Below are 20,666 nucleotides of genomic sequence, written 5' to 3' on the forward strand. Positions count from 1 at the left end.
GTATATAAATATTTAGATTTGATAGGTTCTCTGCATGAAAACACCCTTAACATTACGAGTAACCCCTTATTCTATAATATTCGTTCTGCTGAAGTCTATTCTGTCTCTTAATATAACCATTACCGCTTTTTTAAAATTAGTGGTAAAAAAGTATATTGCCAGTTCCATCCCTTTGCTTTTATCCTATTTGTGTCTTCGTATTTAAGTGAGTTTCTTGTAAGCAAGTACATAACTGAATCCCCCCCCCTTTTTTTTTTTTTTAATCAAACCTGATAATTCCTGTTTTATAACTGTGTGTTTAGGCCACTTACATTTAATATCATTTTTTATATGGTTGGATTTCAATCTACCATCTTGGTATATTTTTTGATTTATCCATATGGTTTTTGTTCCCTTTTTTCTTTCCAATTCCTTTTGGATTAATTAAACATTATTATTATCATTCTATTTCATTTAATTTTTTTTGGCTTATTAGCTATATAACTACTTGTTACATTGGTGGTTGCTTTAGAGTTAATGTCACATATTTTGTAACTTACAAATCTACATTTAGGGACTATTATAAGACTTTGTGTATAGTGAAAAAAACTTACAACAATTTTCTCTTTGTCACTGGCTTTAAGCAATTTGATTATGATGTGCCTTGGGTCTGGCTTTGGTAGAGTTTGTTAGGCAGCAGAGTCTAGGAGAAGTTTTGCCCCACTGTAGAAGCAAAACACTTCTGAGTGTTCTCTCCATTTGCCTATAAGTTATAAGATTTTTCACTTTGGCTGGTAGGAACAGGAACTATTTCCAGCCCTGGGTTCCACTGAGTTCCAATGATTGTTCCCGCTAATATTTTTGGTGACTGTTTCCTGGACTTTGGGTAGTTTTTCATTTGCTGGTTGATACTGAGCTGAAGGCTTGTAGGATACTCTCTGCAAAACTCTAGGGCTCTCTATCTGTGCACCTCTCTCTTCTATGGTACTCTGTCCTGTGACTGCTAGGCCCCTTAGCCTCCCCAAACGCCCAGAACCTATTCCACTCAGAAAGACTGCTGTGCTCCATCTGGGTTCCCCTTCCCTACAATATGTACTGTCAGTGGTCCAGGACAATTGTAAGACTCACTTTGTTTGCTTCCCATCTCTCAGGGATCACTGTCCTTACTTGCCTGATACCCAATAACTTGAAAATATTGTATCATATAATTGACCAGAGCATTTGTTTTGGGTGGAATGGCAAGTCTGGTGCCTGCATTCACAGAAGGTATTATTTGTAAAATTCTATGTATGGAGTACCACCCAATTAATGCTTAGAAAGTGAACGTTAATTATTTCAACTTCATTAAATCAACTTATAGAAATTAAAAGGAATAAAATAAATGGGATTAGTAAAAAATTGTCCAATATCCACAAATATCCTTTAAAAAAACTTCAATTCATCATGTTATCACCAACACAACTATTTGCTTCTCAAATGGTCCCTAATATCTGTGTAACAAATGAAAGAGCATATTAACTTTTCTGATTTTGTATTTATTTATGAAGGTCTGTATTGAGAGACTCTAAACTACACTGAGGAATCCTTAAAAGACTGCTGTCTCATAGAACAGTTAGGTTATCCTTGTGCAAAACTCCAAATTAAGTTGTTAAACTTTTGTGCAAAGGACTAGGCACATAAGGTGTATCTCATACTAGATTTCATAAAAATTGTTAAGTTTAAAGTGATTTACCATTTTGCTTCAAGAAAAATACTTTAAGAGTCATCTAAAAGTAGGCGGATTAGAAATTTATGGGCAAAAAAATGTATACTATCTAAACATAGGACTGAAACAGGTATTACAATTGTTGCCAAAATATACTTCTTGATTGTAAGGTCTTAAGAATTAAAATGGAATACATCACAATTTTTAATAGAGCACAATGGGAATTCCTGTATATTGCTCCCTAAAAACAGATGACGGTTTTAGATGATTAGGTTAAGAACAGCCCCAGCCCCCCCACCCCCAGCCTAATATCCCTGCGGATGACAACATCTGTATCCACACATATCCAGATGGGCACTAGGAAACTAGGCAAAATGACCAGAAATCAGCTTACACTACTCTAGATCTTTCAACATCATATATATTACGTTAGGACATTAACTGAAGAAAACAAGTTATTCTAAAACCACCCTATATTGTAATTAGAATATAAGGTATGAGAAGTTCTATTTACAATGACTATATGCCCTCAGAAGAAGTTAATGAACTGAGGCTGACCTTGATCGTTGACTCAGATCTTGTAGCACAGGGCAGTACCTGCTCCCTCTCCCACATTTGCTAGCCTTTGCTACAGCAGTAATAAATTTGCAGTCTTGATCTCTCAAGCATATCATACATTTTTTGATCCATCATTAAGCCTCAAACTTGTGGCCTAATTAAATTACTGAGGAACGACATATTGGAATTCCAGACTGTGGCAGGAGAAAAATTAGAGATAAACATTTGAATAAGGTGAGAAAATTAGGACCTAATCTCCATGTAGTCGTTAACAATTCAAAGTCACTCTTCAAAATAAACGTTATTTGATTGCCTTTAATATTTTTTATACACAAAATGATGTCAAACGAAAGGGAGAACTAGAAAAGGCTCAAGGGACAAGACACATATCCACATGATCGGTATAAACAGATTGATCCTAGGAGTCATCAAGATCTCCCAGAGTGCAGACATTGCTTAGGAAAGCTTAAAAATACTGATGACACCCTTGCCGGTATGAGTCAGTTGGTTGGAGCATCGTCCCATACACCAAAAAGTTGGGGGTTCGATTCCCAATCAGGGCACATACCTAGGTTGTGGGTTCCATTCCTGGTTGGGGTGTGTATGGGAGGGAGCCAATCAATAATTCTCTCTCACATTGATGTTTCTCTCTCACTCCTTCTTCCTTCCTTTCTCTCTAAAATCAATAAACATTTTTAAAAATACAGATGGCAAGATCTCATTTCTCTCTCAAAAATCTAAGTGCTCACAGGTCTGGGAGAGAGTGTAGTTTAGGCAAGAGACAAGCAATGAGAAGATCTGAATCTGAAGTCTAGATATGGCAATGTTTTGCTCTAGAAATTTAAGCCTGTATATTACTTTGCTGAGTTTTACCGTCTATTAAGGCGGTAGGACTAGATAAGGACTCCATAGATGTTATGATTCAAAGACTATGATTCACCCTTCCCCGAATACAAAGCACTTACTTTCTGTACCATTAATTTTGCAATTGGTAATATAAGGCCTTGTGGTATTTCTTCATCTTGTAAGTACTTCAAATGCGTTCATGCCTCATCTTTCCCAACTAAAGCTCCTTGAATTGAGAAAGGAACAAAGCTTTCTCATCTCCCACATAGCGAAGAACACAGCAAGGATTCAATAAATCTCTACCTATTTCACAAAATAAAAAAATGCTCAGAGGGCTGTAACTTAGCATTTTAAGGCCCTATCACTAATTGCCTTTTAACTTGAAGTTGTTGGGAGGGAAGACTGAAGAAGCTATCAGTTATATAAGCTTCTTTATTAGACAAAATATGCTATGAGAGAATCCAAGCTTGCTGATAACCTGCCATAAAGAGCTCATGGGAAGCGTGTTTTGTGTTGCAAGGATGAAAAGGAACTGAACAGGGGCATCTCCTAAACTAGCAATAATAGGGGGAAACTTATCAAGAGACTCAGTTTCCTTTGTTCATTGAGAAGCCAAAGTAGCAATTACCTACTTTAGCTATGGTCATTACCATCACAAAGAACAAGGCGGTGTCCCACAGCAGAAAGACAGTATTGGGATTTACAGAACCTCGGTTTAACTGTCAGCTCTAACACTTACTCACTGTCCTGAAATTACTTAACATCTCTAAGCCTCAATATATTCATTTATAGAATATAAAATAACTATTGCCTGAGTTCTTTTAAAGATTGAGGCAATGTAAGTGAAGAGTTCTCTATAAATTAGACTAATTTCTTTAAAAATCACATACATGCCTCCAGAAGTAGGTGTGGCCAAGAGAAAAATGGTGGGCAGTAAGGCTGAGTTATTTTCTGGAGAGCATCTGAGTTCTGAAGTGTTTGTTCTAACTCCTTTGGCTACCAGGGCTTCCTCTGGGAGAGAAGTCTCTAATTTAAGCACCCAGGGCCCTAACAGAGCTTCCTTTGGAGCATATCAGATAACTGAAGGAACTAGGAGAGGAAAGTACATTGAGAGGACTTAGAATCCAATGGGTGGAAGCCTTCACAGCCAGCACTCTCCAGGCTCAGCACTCTGATTCTTGGACAGACACCTCTGTGGAGAACCAATAAGGGACCATCACCTTTCAATCTGAATGTCCACGGTAAGGTGTACATGGCTCAGCATTCTCAAGTGGTCCAAACAGGACATAACATGTTGGGATTAACAGAACATTCTTATTAATGAAGAAGTAACATATCTATCACAGGTTGATACAAAGATGTAAGGAACTAAAAAATAATGACTCATGCTTAATACAAAAACTATCTGGAGCATAATCTGAAATTTCTTTGATGATTTAGAAGACAGTTCAGAATCACTGTTCCCATGATTCCATGGTACTTTTATTGCCTCTATTAAGGGTTTTATAAACCTACCAATATTGGTGTCTCCAACGATTAAAAAAACCTCACGTCCTTATCCTTAATTTTAATGCCTAACAATACGGTTCCATCAATTAAATCTCCAGTTTATTTTAGTTTTATTTGTTTCTTTGAGTCTTAGATAAATGAAATGTTATCAAAATGAAATATTCTTAACCTATATTCCAGAAAGGACTCTGAAATGAAACCTTTAATTTAAACTAAGAATCATCTAGGTAGCTCTACATTGGAATAACATGTTATATCTATTCCTTCAGATCTAAAGAATGTTGGTCAAGTATTATTATAAAAGAAACTATTCCATCTCCTGATAGTTGAGAAGAGCTGATCCCCTAAATTTTTATGTAGAAGATTTGTCTTATTCAATATTTATCATGTGTGCTGCAGTGTTTCACTCACAGACTGGGAACAGCATCTATTCTGGTAAATGCATTCTGGATATTCACTATTATATTGAACAATGTAATGGTGTTCAATCAAAATTTGTAGAATGAATGTGAATATAATGTTGCCTTGATCATTTACAAAGTAAGACTATGTATAAAACTTGAACGAGATACGTATGTATATCATTTTTAAGGAGAAACACCATGTTGCTCCTATTGAATGTGTCAGTAAGAAAAGGCAGGGATGCTAAGAATGTAAGCAATACCCTGTTGTTTCTCAGGGTCCGTAAGCAGCCTTGGCTAGAGACAGAGCTCTCCCCAAGGAGTACACCATGACATGGAATCAGGTTCAGAAAGAGAAATAGATCTCTGAACTGGTTTACTTATTATTTTTGCTTTCAACAATAAAAAGCTGAAAACTGCAAAAAGCTATCAGAGACGTCTGCTAAAATAAATGCAGAGTCCAAAAAAATCAGTGAACCATACCCATAAGGTCCATGGCTGGGACCAGCGGGAACCTGCCGCTGCACAGCAGACCGCAGCGTGGGAGAGGCAGAGGGAACGCCGTCAGGACATCGCTGAACACGATGCAGTGTGTGCCTGTCCTTTGTCTGTAGCCACACAATATGAGAAAACTCCTTTCTGTGGAGGCAAATGCACATGGCACTTCTACTTGTGGGGACTAAAAAGAAGGCCAGCTGTCAGGAGCACTTGTGCCGCCCCACTGAGGGCCCACCATGAAGTGAGTCCCCACCTGCCCTGTCTCACAGGAATCTGAATCTTTCTGGGGCTTCCCCCTCGTGTGGGACCCACACACACTCTGTGAACAGTGGCCCCACACCAGTACAGTCTGTTTACTTACCTGGGATATTTTACAATGAGACACCTTCAATTTTTACTTTAAAAAAATAGCACAGGACCAGGATATACATATATCGTCTGGGGTAGTAAAACCATCCACATTCAGACCAAACTTGATATTCTATCAACCAAATCTTCAATGAGACTGTAAGTGTAACTCAGCTCTACATTCATCTGCCTATGAAGCACAAATTGTGGGTTTCTTAGTGGAAGGAATCCAATTCGGTCATAGCACCAAACGTGCGCTGTGAGAGTGATGTAATCGAATTCTGTCCATCACAGCAGATCAGGGCTACCCATCTCTGTCCAGCCTGCTTGTAAAGGACCAGGTAGGCAGTACTGATACTTTTCCAGAACAAGCTACTAGTGAAATATCAACTGAGGAGAATGAGTTCAACCAACCAGACAGTGACTCAGGCATCATGAAACTGGATTTGCGGAGGCTGGCGTGTGTGCTGGGGGAGGGGCTGACTACCCTCAGCAGCAGCCACCCTTGCCCTCAGCTGACATCACCTTTCCAGATGGCCTGCTCAGCCGTTACTTAGATTGTTTCAAATAAAGACATCGTCTGTCTTTTCTCTTAGAAATGTGTACGCTGAGGTGCAAAGTGAAAGAAAAAAAGATGGGGATGTAATCACATGACCAATCAAATATGGCCCAAACCGAGAGGCATGTTTGGGGCCACTGTCTCTGTCTCTTAACTGGAAAACACTGTGCTCTGTGAGAACGAAATAGGGACAACTGCTTCAAATTAAATGCAACAAGCAGACCCTGTGACATGACCCAAATCCATCCCAGGCTTTTTCTAAATTCCAAGTGCACCAAATCCTTCTCTGACAATATTTGATAAGAAATGTTTAACACTTTTCTTTTCATATATTTCCTGTAATTGCACATTTATAACAAAACGTGGATTTACTTGACAGCCAAACCAAAATGTTTCATTTTGCTCTTAGATTGCAACCCTTGCTGCTGAAATACAGTATACTAAAAATGAAATAACTTCTCTATTTTAATGTGGTTATAAGCTTCCTGCTAGGCAGCAACCTAATTGAGACTTTTGATGTTAGCTTTCTTAAGACATGCTATCCTTCATCATCTGCAGAGTATTTTAACTATAGATCTCTTGCAGTCTTCCCAAAGTTGACAGGGGGGAGGGGGATGGGGTGGGAGGAGGGAAGGCCACTTTATCAAAGTCAGTGGAAATACAAGGTATTAATTATGTTAAATGAAGAAATATGGGCATTTGGTTACTTTTGTGGGTCAGAAATATTTTAATCTGTCGCTGCCAGCCAGCTGCCTCTCCCTGAGCCCCTGCGCATTATATCAGTTGCAGGAACACATCAAAGCTCCAAAAAGTGAGGAAAGCAGCCACCAGCAGGGCCTCTCCCCATCCCCCCACTAGGGTCACAATTTTAACTGAAGCAACCACAGTGTTATCCATGAAAATCAGTAATAAGGCCATGACCTTTTTCTCTTAAAAAAAAAAAAATTTTTTTTTGGAGGTACAGACTTTAGAAGAAATGGTAAACGTTTAGCCCAAAGCCATGATTTCTTTTTTTTAAATCCTAATAAATGGAAAGTAAAACTTCGGGGATATTTAGAAAAGAAAACAAATGGTATATCAACTGCTCGCAGCCAAAGCAGAGCTGGCTCACACAGACGCAGCTGACTTCTAAGCTTTGCTAAGCCCGCCAAGCGCACGGCCCAGAAGCAGAGTTAGAGGGAGGGGAAGCACAGCTGTCGGCCCCGATGCCTGAACGCGTTTTATTAAAACAACACTTGGAAACTCTAGATATGAACAGTCAAGGAAGCCAATGGCAATTACATAAATGCAGAATATTCCCTACACGACCAGGGTAGGGACTTCTACAAGGTCACCGAGTAACATTTTAAAAATCCACTCTTTAATAAAGTTTTTCTGATCAAGGAATCAAATAACGTGTTAAGAAGTCAGGTCACTCTAATGAGCAAGAATTGTGCAAAAAAAAAAACACACGAATAAAGAACAAGCCTGCTTCAGACTATAAAAATCAACTTTTTAGTGAACTGTACTTCCTGGCACTTTATTTATATTTTTGAATCTTGGAGAATAGAAAAATTTTGGACAAATGTATTCATGGATGATTCTACTTTCAATATATCTTTTTACTTGAATCATAGATATCTAACACATTTTTCTTTTACTTCAATTGTAGAAAATTTTCAAAGGAATTAATTTAACTATGGGTCCTAATTAAAGAAACTAATCCTTTGCTTATAATATATGGCAAAGAGAATTTATCTGTTCTACATTGGTTCTGAGAGTTCTTGTAGTAGATTTTTTTAAAGTAGGAATTAATCAGAATAAGGCACAAATAAGCCATGCTTGTCTTGAACCTTCCATTGCATTACAGGTAGAAAGGGGGACATCTTTTAGGTCAAAACAGGAGAAATGGAATACAATAACTAAGCCCACAGAACTGAAGTGAAGAGACAAAAGCCCTCCCTTTGCTTGTCTCTGAAAAGGAACGAATGAAGCCTAGAGCCTTTCAGTATTGTAGAGTCGTCCCAACCTCGCTCAGAGGTGTGCGCTGCAGTCCCGGTCTCCCTCCCCCTCAAGGATGCTAAAAATGCACAAGATTCCTTTGTAAAGGTGTTCATTCCAGAGCTGCCTGTGCTCTCTCTAATCTTAATTCAACAAAGATCTGCACATCATGTGTCGGTTTACCCGCTTGTTTTAAGTCAGGAATAAAAGGATTTATATATATATGTATGTTCACCTGCAATCACATCACAATTTTCCCCCTCATTTCACATACTCCTTCTTGGAATAAAAACGAAGTGATAAGAAATTTTATCTTTGTTGATAGTTAATTGTTGTTAAAGGTAACAACTACCGCCAGCAGGAATTTAAAACTAAAAACTAAACCAAATGAAACCTCTCTAGGCTGACACTGGGTATACCTTCTTTGATACTAAACCACAGAAACATTCAATTTGGAAAATAAGCAGAAGTAAACGTATTGATTTTCTGTTCCTATGTGTAATTCTTATTGAGTAATCAAAGGCAAAAATATATTCCTAGCTGAGACAGTGAAGACTATAACTCTATTCTCAGGCTTTAAAGGAGAAAATTTATGAATACATATGGATTCTTAAGTTTGTGCTTTAAATGAAAAAAATTATGGTTACATATATTTTGATTTGTTGGTGCTAAATTGTTTCAAGAAACTATGCAAACTAATATATAAATAATCTCCCCTTATGTCTACAGCACAAAAATACATATTTGACAATACAACATGAATTTCATATCAAATTTTGAGCTTTTAGCATTTTTGTTATTTGTTAACTTTTCTACTTGTTGGTATCTTTTAAGCATATAAGACCTTTATTGTAAACAAATGCAGTCAGGCTAGTCTGGCTTTTCCATGGATGTCTAAATAGAATTCCTTTACTGGAGCTTCCTCACTACCTCATGTACTATCACTTTCTCCCTTTAAGTAAATATCAGCATCAGTCAACCAGCTATTTGTGCAACTTGGATTTTTCATTGTTAAGATGTAATGTGTTAAAATTATTCAAGTCTGGATGAAGATAGTCTGATATTTAATGAAATCGTAATGCAATCTCTCTAATTTTAAAGTTCCACTACCAAAATTACCAACATTTATAATAGCTACATGAATTCAGGAAAATATTTTTGAAAATGGTACCTGTCTTGTAGGTCTAAGTTGATTTTTAAAATGACTCAGAGAATTAGCTTAACTACAGGAAAGCAGACAACGTTGGATTAAAACAAACACCAGCCACAAAAAGTCATGCAAGTATTCTAGCACTTTTTCTAAAAAAAAATGACTGAAAAAGTTGGCATAAAGGTACAGGTATTAACGTTACAAGAGATTTGATGGGTTGTGTAAAGAAGAAATCACCTCCCAGATGTTTGAAGTACAAGAGAATAAATCTTTCCTTGGATGTAGAAAAAAATATCTGAGTATAAACAAAATCTCCACGATTAAATACAAGTTTAGGTGATTGAAATTGACTAGCATTTTACAATATTAATGCTAATGGTTCATCACAGTCTTGTTTGCATGTTTAACAGCTCCCATTAAAAAAAAAAAAAAAAGACGTGTATGCAGGAAGGAGAAGGGAAGGAAAAACTAAAGTTATACATGGTAAGGAGGGAGACAGAAGAAATATCAAATCAGCCAGAAGTATACAATAGCAGTTTCCAATGTTGGGTCAGGAAATAAGGTAGTTAGAGAAAAGTTGCAATCAAAAGAGAAAACACTTTTAGGAAATGGCAGAATTAAAACAGAAGTAGATATGTAAAATAGATGAATGAAGACAAGGTCTTCCTGCACCAAGGGAGTTGTTTAGGAGAAACAGTGTCCGTTTGTGGCCAGCGATAATACTTTCCATTCAATAGAGTTTGCAGCTTGCTGATTCATATGATTGCAGGCTGGCGCCCTGCTGGCGAGCCTCTCCGCTGAAATTAAATCCACTCTCTTCAGTTATAAATTATAATGCTCTATAAACAACACTCCCATTGGGAATGGGGAGAGAGGGAGAGGAAGAGAGGAAGAGAAGAGGGAAGAGTGGAAAAAAGAGGAAAGGAGGGAGGGAGAGAGGGAGGGAGGGAGGAAAAGAAAGAGCCGGAGAGGGAGAGCGTTTCTGTATAGTCCACTCACTGTTTAATGTTCTGTTCTTCTGCAACAAACAGGGAGAGTAAGTCTTGCATGGATAGCACGCCTACCCTGTTTGATGCAGAGCCCAGAAAGCAAAGCGGGATAGTAACGTGAGTCTATGAGGAACAGCACTTAGAAATCAATGAGTATGCAAGATGAAGACAACATAAAATAGGTTTTATGCATGGATTTTTTTTTTCAAATACATTATTGAAGGTATCTCTGGTGTCTCAAGGGACAACCAAAATAAAATAAATTTATTGATTCTAGTTAGATAAATTAAGACCCACACGTTGTAGATTTATTTGATACCCAAATGCACAGGAAAGCAAAGAAAACATAGGAAAGTAAAGATACAAACAATCAGGCAAAGCCGCCACAGACAAGGAGTCCTGAGCAAAAAGAAAGTTCAATGGTGTGAGCACCCAGAGATTAACCACAGTTTTTGCTTTTTTACGAATATATATTTCAGAGTTCAAAGTTAAATTTATAGGAAAGCGATACCTCAACTTTTCAGTGTTGAAGAGGGTTTTGCTGTGTGTGTGTGTGTTAAAGGTAGTTTGAAAAGGGAGGAGGGGAAAGCAAATATTCGGTTCTTGCAATTAGCTACATAACTCAGGAAAAAGCCTATCATCGAGCTGGTTTGTATGCACCAGTTGCAGGGCCAGGACTTATATCTATACTCAAAGTTTATTTTGTTTGTGTGAATCTCTTTAAGGTGGGATTTATGCCCCAAAGCAGGGCAGAAACAAGTATTATCAGATGCTAATTAATATTCCAAAGACTCATATCCACAGGTTACTTATCAACCACAGAAGGACACAGCTCCCTATGAAAAAACACCTTTGAAATTTCTTACCAAATGATGAACCGGGACACAGCCACATGAGGGGAGGCAGAAGCTGGACGGGAAGAGGTGGGCAGAGAAGCAAGCCTGTTCCAACCTAGGTTTGAGTATGGTTTAGGAGAGGCAGCAAACCTACAACATTCAAGATGCATTTCAGGTGAGAACACCCCAGGAAAACAAAACCCTCCACAACCACAGACTTCCATTTCTCATTTCCACCCAAAGTAACAAGGTAAAAGAAAAACGCCAGCTTTCTTTCTACTGAAGTCACAGAATGAAGAGGAAAGAGAGGTGACTGAGATTCTGGCTTTAGACCTGAAGTAATTACACTAGGCTAACTCCCAAACCCTGAAAAAAAGACCATTAACATGAAAACACTGACCCAAACCTTAACCAGGAATTAGGTATAGAAACAACTCAGATTTACTCTCCTTTTTTTTTTTTTTCAAATGTGTCTGGCTGGCTGTCTGTGTCTCTCTGCTTCTGGTTGTGGTGCATACCAAGTAAATTAGGTGAATCTCAGCAAATGCTTTCTGCCTTTGAATGCCTGGTGAGCTTGTTGGGAAAAGTCACTTAAGTCACTTAAAACAATCCCATGAAAAGTAAAACTCAATTCTGAAATAAGAGTATAACTTAGAGCTTAAAAATAAATTAAATAAAGGAAACATTAAAAGATAAATGGAGCAGGATGCTCTGTGGCTGAGGTAATCTGAGTGGAAAGGGAAGAAGGAGGGTTATGTTAATAAATGATTAAAAGGCCTTAACAAGGGCCTATCAGGTTGACCAGCCAAGCATTCTTCTCTCCGCTCCTCCTCAAGACCACCTTTTTTACATTTGTTCTCAGTGCTGATCAATATGGTTTTCATTTGCTGATTTCCATAATGCCATGTGGGATCTGCCAGGCGGACAGAGCGAAGCCAGAGAGGGCTGAAGTCATTGGAACATTCTCGCTTACTTGACTGTCGCCAGTTCACCAAATGCCTGTTATCTGAAAGCCAATATTTTTCTTTGCTTATTGACAAATACCAGAGGTGTTTGCCACTAGACAGATGTAAAAACTCAGCCTTGGGTGGCAAATTTAAATTAAGATTCCAGTTAAGTATTATACTTTTTCTGTTGCTTTTTTGTTGGGAGGGAGGACCACCACACTTATCCTGTACTTTAAGCTTGATTAAATAGAGAACACAAGATTTAAGTGTGAATTATCCATTTCTGAACACAAATGCTCACCTCTGTTGATAAAGCAATAAATCACAGAATAAAGCACAAATACTTTATGATGCCACCAAACCCTAAGGACATATTTATTGCCCCAGTTCAAATATTCCTATAAATACATCAATTTAGTTGACCTGCTATTATTTGTCTCTGATAATTTTTGCCAAAATTCATATCAAACTGTATGTTTATTAATTTTTTACTCTGTCAAACTTTCTTTAATCCATGCTCTAAGATGGAGAAACATTTTTTTTATCACATGTAAGCTTCTTACTTTTTTCTCATTATGTAGCAAAACAAATTTGTGGAGGTCATCATAAAACATCATAAACAAGTGGACCATGCACAAACCTTCCACATCACCTGAAATGTCTCATTCAAAATTATCTGCAATGTTTATTAGTCACTTTTCCAAACCCAAAAGGCAATTTCAAGGAAAAGTGCAGAGAGGAACACATTTCTGAAATGATTTATTTTGTCTTTTGCAAGCCAAAAACCATACAAAATGACAGCAGCAAAAAAAAGTTGCATTTAGCATTCAATCAACAGAATATTTTAAAGTTAGATTAAAAAAAATAAAATTATACTTGGTATAAATACCTTTATTCACAATAAATTTTATTCTTTTATATTAATTAATATTCCGGTGATTAACCCAAGTCATAGTTTAGTTTCTCAAGAATATTAGTATTTCCAATCAAGGTGGAGGCATAGGTAGACACGCTTTGCCTCCTCACACAACCACAAAAAGAACTACAACTAAATTTCAAAATAACACCCAGATCTGTCAGAAAAATTGAACTGTGTAGAAGTCTGACAACCAAGGATTTAAAGAAGCCACACTCATCCAGACACATAGGAAAGGCAAAGATGGGGAGGTGGGGTGGAGAAGATGCAGTGTGGCAGCAGTGAGGTGGCGGTGACAGGGAACAGGCATGAGTGGTCCCACATTCACGTGTGGTGGATAAAAGTCAGGAGGGTCACCTTGGGAGTGAGCGATCCCAGGCTCAGACCAGACTGCATAGTCCAAGGTTCCAGTGCCAGGGAGATAAATCCCCATAACTTGTGGCTGTAAAAACCAGTGAGGGTTGGGAGGCAGAAGAAACTGCTGATTTTCAGGAAACTGCACATAAACGGCCGCACAGTCTTAAAATGTATGCAAACCCACCCACTCTGGGATTCAACACGAGGGCAACAGCTGGAAGGGCACCAGTCGCATATGGGGAGTGGGTGAAATGACTGGAAATGGGGTGAGTTCTGGGAAAACCCCCAAAAGCCAGGAAGCAGCATTGTCCCCTCTCTGAGCCCTCACTCCACAAAGAGCCACACACAATTTATAGGTGCCTGTTACAGGGAGTCTACCTCATACACAGAAACAAACACAGGGAAGCTGTCAAATTGAGGAGGCAAAGAAATATGGCTTGAATGAAAAAACAGAAGAAAACCCCAGAAAAAGAACTAAATGAGATGGAGATAGACAACCTATCAGATGCAGAGTTCAAAACACTGGTTCAGGATGCTTAACATAAAGGGGGGAAAAAAAAGATATGTTAAGTGAAATAAAGAAAAATACACAGGGAACCAACAGTGAAGGGAAGAAAGCTGGAATTCAGATCAATGATTTGGAACATGAAGAAGAAATAAACATTTAAGCAGAACAGAAAGAAGAAACAAGAATTCAAAAAACGAGGGCAGTATAAAAAGACTCTGGGACACCTCCAAATGTGCCAACATCCAAATCATAGGGGTGCCAGAAGGAGAAGAGGAAGAGCAAGAAATTGAAAACTTTTTTGAAAAAATAAAGAAAACCTCCTGAATCTGGTGAAAGAAATAGACATACAAGTCCAGGAGGCACAGAGTTCCAAACAACTTGGACCCAAAGAGAACCACACCAAGACACATCATAATTAAAATGCCTAAGGTTAAAGATAAAGAGAGAATCCTAAAAGCAGCAAGAGAAAAGCAGAGAGTTACCTACAAAGGAATTCCCATAAGACTATCAGCTGATTTCTCAAAAGAAATTTTTCAGGCAAGAAGGGACAGGCAAGAAGTGTTCAAAGTGATGAAAAGCAACCCACAACCAAGATTACTCTATCCAGCAAAGCTGTCATTTAGAATGGAAGGGCAGATAAAGTGCTTCCCAGACAAGGTAAAGCTAAAGGAGTTCATCATCACTAAGCCCTTATTACATGAAATGTTAAGGGGAGTTATTTAAGAAAAAGATCACAACTATGAACAGTAAAAGGACAACAGACTCACAACTATCAGCAACTAAATCTATAAAAAAAAAAACAAAAACAAACTAAGCAAACAACTAGAACAGGAACAAAATCATAGATGTGGAGATCATTTGGAGGGTTATCAGCAGGGAGGGGGAAGTGGGAGAATGGGGTGAGGGAGGCACAGGGATTAAGAAACATAATTGGTAGGTACAAAATAGACAGGGGGGTGTTAAGAATAGTATAGGAAAGGGAGAAGCCACAGAACTTATATGCACGACCCATGGGCATGAACTAAGGAGGGGGACTGATGGAGGGAAGGAGGGTACCAGGCAGAGGGGGCAAAGAGGGAAAATTGGGACAACTGTAATAACAATCAATAAAATATACTTAAAAAAACACTGAACTTGGTGGTGGCAGTTTTGTCCCAGAACTAAGAACAAGTCTCAGAATTTCGCCAAAAAAAAAAAAATAAAATCTCCCCGACTTCTCCCAAAAGGGGAATGTATCATGGCTGAGTCAGCACCCAAAGTTTTATAAATAGTTTTATCTCCAAATATCGTTATTTGCTCCAACTTTCATTTCACCATTTCTGCTTTATTACATACATTTTGTTTTTTATTTCCTTTCCTTCCCTCCCTTCCTCCTGCTTTCCTTCTCTCCCTCCTCCCTTCCTTCCCTCCCTCCTTCTTTCCTTCCTTCCTTCATCTGTCCCTCCCCTTTTTATACATTGTCATCCAGCAAAGGGCATGGCAGGCTCAAAACAAACAAACAAAAAATAAATAAATAAAACGAAACGAAACTAAAGGCAGGCAGTGGGACAAATACCTAAAGGAAAGGTCCTTCAAGAGAACAAAGTGGTCCTCGGGGATGAACACCATGCCTAACTTGCTCAGCCCTTCTGCTTCCCTTCTCTTAAACAATGGGCTGTGGTCTGATTATTCTCCTTTCTCATAATTCCCTTATCAACAGTGTAAGGAAACTAAAACCATGAGCCTTTTAAACTGTCTAGTTTCAGAACATGGATTGTTCAAATTTTGTTGTTGTTGTTGGTTGTTAATTCCTTTGGAAAACAGTAGCAGATTCTTCCCATAAATGGGAAGATAAAAGTTCAGACATCACTGTGTTACTAGAGAATCTTATAAATGCTGTTGAGTTCTGATATAAAAGTTAATAATGATGTAAATAGCGAAGTTTAGCAAAAACAAAAAAAACAATAAGTCAATTAAAGGATTCTAAGGACATACATTGGTGCAGAGAATGTATTTTGGGAACCTTTCTCTGGGCTCTGAAATGTTTGGCTTATGGTAAAAGCAAAGAGTAAAGAATATATCAGTGTCTAAAAGTATCAAGCTACTTTCTCTTATGAATTTTTAATTAAGTAAATAGCAGACGTCACATTATATTGGGGGGCGTTGGTGAGGCACATAGTCATCTGCTTCTCTCTGATATTCATAATAAAAACAATAACATAGCAAGAAAACAGCAAGGGTAATCTTGCCTAGACAGGAACCAGGGAGAAAGGAGTGATAGTCTCAAAGTCCAGTGGACCTGGTGGCAGACTACCCTACAGGAGATGTAGCTACTAATATTCTATGAATATTTTGCTTTATTTGAACCGTAATTACCACACTGACAGGTCAGACTGACACTCTCCTACAAGGTAACATTATGGTAACAATACGGAAACCAGAATAGTCAAGAAGACTCTCTCTCATAAAAGATGGATTCACAATCAGAATAGACTTCCAAACGTGAGGCAATGAGGGGGAGGGCAGGAAAAAGCAATTTGCAGAAGCAACTGGAAGAGAAAGAGAATTCCATGTACACTTGACAGAGAGGGAAGAAAATTATTAGGGTTCTTTCAAGCTCTAGTGAGCTCAGGAGGATGCAAAAAATTGTGAGTTACAACAACATGATAGAAGAAAAATTTCAATAGAAGAAAGAAGGAAAGGCACGATCCCCTAAGATGTCCAGACAGCACAAACACCAACATTCAATAAGTGGTTCCCTTACAGGCTATTTGTAGATCCTTTGCCTCAGGTGAGGCAATCTTATGTACCCACCAAATTAGAGGGCACGTCTCTCTGTAGAAGGACAATCAATGAGCAGGCATCTACAAAACTGGGATACTTGATTTTTTTGGTTATTTTTTCAAACATAACCTCAAGATTTTACACTCTTCATCATAAAATGAAACATGAAACTTGGAACTGGATCACCTGGTTCTCTCTCATCTTCTCCCAGTTCAAAATGATCACCGTTTCTCCCCAGCCAGCATTCGCTGGGATCTGCGGCTGGGCTCTCTGCTTTCAAACCTCAGTACCACCTTCTTTACAGATTTAGCCTTTCTCAAAAAAAACCAAAACAATCCACTCGGTCTACCCATCACAACCCCACCACTTCTTGTCATAATGCCTCTTTCTGTGGGCACAGAGAGGATCCTAGCCCTTTTGTGCCGTCACTTTGTGGGGTTGGTGCTTGCCACACTCCTGCCGGGAAGTTCAGTGGGTCTTAGGGAACGTTCACCATAGCAGGGACCACTGTGGCCTACAGTCGTCACCACCACATGCTGGAAAAGAGTGTCTGGAACAGAACAGTCCATCAAAATACAGATGCTGAATGACGGTGGTCTTTAGAAGCAATAGAGGATTTGCAAAAGTCTTTAATCATGTTGTTGCTTTTCTTTTTTTTAAAGTAGCAGCAGTAAGATTTTAAAAATAGGAGAAACAGGAAGAAGCCATAGCCATTGCAGTAGTAGCTTAGCTGTGGTCAGAGAGCCTTAAGTGTTGAGCTGGGAGAGCAGGTGAAAGCCAGTTGCTAGGTGTGGCTACGCAGAAATCTGTGGATCAGGGCCTTATCATCAGCAGAGATTTACTCTCCTTCAGCGGGCCTCCCAGGGAACTCCGAACTACAAAAAAGGGTTTGAGCAAGGGTGGAAGACCAAGCTCTTGAGTAATGGAAGGATTTATAGTCGAGTTTAGCACGTGAGAAATGAAACAGTGAGGTAAGTACCTTATTAGTAAAGCTAAGGTCAGGACCAGGTCAGGATGGGTTAAGACAGAAGAGCCCTGTCACAAGCTCCAGAAGCAGTCTGGATGGTCCAAGGCATTTCCACAGGCCTCAGTTTCCTTAACTCTGAAATACCAGTGACCAAACCTAATGATTAAAAGTGATACAAAGGGAAATTCAAGTGTAATCAGTAAGTTCGAATTAATGAGCAGAGGAGAGAAACAGGTCTGTTGAAGGCTGATCAAGGACCACTTAAATTCATTTTTTGATCTACTGTACATGCTACACTGGCAGCAGACTTTCTATTTCTAAGAGCAAATAGGGCTCTATCACACATCTTGTATGACTGTTCCCACTTTTCAGTCCACGTGGGTGGTGGTTATTATTTTTAATGTATTCCTACTTCAATAAGTCATAAATAAGCTTACCTATTCAAATGACCACAATAAATGATGAGAAATAGCACGCCAACCCATAAGCAGCAAAGACCCAGAAGGCAATACTTAAAATATAAATTGCCAACAGCAACCTGATCAGGTTTCATAAATCAGGGCAGCAATGGCCCTAAAGAGTGGGAATGAGAGCTCCGGTAATTGCAGCCTTCTGTCTGGGAGCATACTGTAAAAACAGCCACAGTAAGCACTCCTCCTGACCAATCAATAGACTCCTATTAACCTCCTGGCCAATTACAGGATGATTGGCTAAGCAAACAAAGAATTATTGGCTGTTTAGTTGGGACTTTATTCAGGCCTCTCTCTTCCCCTGTTTCTCATTCTGTTCCTCCTCTCCTCCCCACCCCCTTTCCTGTTAGGAAAAAACATGTGCAAACACCTGATATTCATCTAAGGCTCTGCAGTTGTACAGTCTTGTTAAATTGTTACCACCTTTTCCACAAGCAGTTTTGGCAATTAACCTCATGGCCAGGGACTTCAAAGAAAACAACTGTTGAGTTTAACCTCTCTGAGCTACCATAGATTCTTTTATGATTTTTCCTGAAACACTTTCATCCAGAGAGGGGGAAAAATGCAAACTGATAAAATTGATGTTTATTTTAATATTTGGTTAATTTATTAAGAAGACAAACGCCTCAGACATTTGCCATGATGTGGTGCACTCCTCCAAGTCTCCACAAAGTGAGGTTTTATTTTAATTCACATTCCCCACACATATGTGCTTCTCTGCTCTTCCACAAATCCTACATTTGCTGGAATCCCAGGATATGATACATTTGACCCTCTCTTGCCCCTGTTCACAAATCTCTCATATGTTTCTCAAAACTGTTTAAAAGTTCAGAATGAAAAAAATGCATGTAAAATTAATGCTAAGAACCAGAGTTGCCATTAAAAATCTATTTTCATTTTATATTTTTACCCCCATAGATGCACTTTCTACTTTAAAAGCAAGGCTAATCCCCAACTCTCATGAGAATAAACTACTAGCAATAAAGATCAAAATATATGACTGAACAAGCAATACAATTCTTCTTGAGTAATCTTGTGGCCTAAGTATTTCAATTCAATTTATGCTATGTAACCAGCTTTTTACAGCTGCATATAATAATAATAATAATAATAATAATAATAATAATAATAATAATAATGGGCCTGATCTTACCAGCTGAAGGCGGGATTGTGGAGGTGTGTTAACTCCTTCGGGCCACAAAGTTCATTTAGACTTTTACCAAAAGTGATTAAATATTTAGTAGATCCTGAGAACTACTGGTTTCTCCTCTCTCTGGCAAGGTCAGGCCTTGTAAAATTGCCACTAATACTTTTGCCACTCTTAGTGAAACTTGAAGAACTCTACAAGCAACTTAAAGAGTATTTGTGAAGCTTTTCTACAAGTATCATGAGGTTGAAATAATAAATCTGTGGCAAAGGCAATAGCACTTTTCTTTGATATTTACAGCTATCAATACCTTCATGTTATAATTAACCCCTCCCACAAAGCCATAAATAACTGTTCTCCGAAAGATGACCTCTACAGTGTAGGCCTACGTGATGTGATAATTTTGTTAAGGGCACTTTTCTGCCAATACTGTCCTCAGCACCACTCCCATGAGTCTAGGGGAGAAGAGAGGGAGCACAGTATCACCGTAGTTTTTGCAGTAAGATCGGGGTAGAATTCCACTTTTGCTACTTATTAGCTCTGTTGAAAGTGGGCAAGTGCAAAGAATTGTACCTATCCTATAGGGAAAAAATGGGGTTCAGTATATAATATAAAAGCCACCAACTTTTATTTGGCTTGTACTGCTTTAAAAATCAGAAAATATCCATAAAAATATGAATTTCCTGTCTCACTTGACTCAATAGAAACTCTGGCAATGCCAAGCCCCCATTGCTACAGTGGCCACATGGACTGGAATAGGGACAGCAACGTTAAATGCAGCTAATTTGCTATGGCCCCACCACTTAAACATGGCCAGCACAGCATCCGAGTTTCTGAGCCCTCTATGAATAGTTTAAAATTGTTTGGCACAAAATGTTTGGTACCTAGTGGGCAATAAAAGGTAGGTATTATAAAAACCACCTCACCAAATAAAATCAGTTGAAGGAGGTTTCATATAAGCCGGATCAACATTTTATGCAGCAGAGACTATATCAAGCTCTGGAAATAATAATTAAGAAGAACAAAAAGAGCCCTGGCTGGTGTGGCTCAGTGGATTGAGCACCAGCTTGCAAACCAAAGGGTAACCGGTTGGATTCCCAGTCAGGACACACACCTGGGTTGTGGGCTGGGTCCCAGTGAGGGGTGTGCGGGAGGCAACCAAGAGATGTTTCTCTCATGCTCTCTCTCTCTCCCTTCCCTTCTCTCTAAAAATAAATAAATAAAATCTTTAAA

General features: G+C 38.6%; 1 protein-coding gene across 10 annotated transcripts in view; it reads right to left on the reverse strand.

Annotated features, from left to right (window-relative positions):
- The window catches only part of BCAS3 (BCAS3 microtubule associated cell migration factor), a 489,419-nt gene that overhangs the window by 171,035 nt on the left and 297,718 nt on the right, over positions 1 to 20,666 (reverse strand). The window lies entirely within an intron of this gene.

Source organism: Furipterus horrens, unplaced genomic scaffold, assembly GCF_987537825.1.
Source record: "Furipterus horrens unplaced genomic scaffold, mFurHor1.1.pri manual_scaffold_11, whole genome shotgun sequence".
Taxonomy (NCBI): Eukaryota; Metazoa; Chordata; class Mammalia; order Chiroptera; family Furipteridae; genus Furipterus; species Furipterus horrens.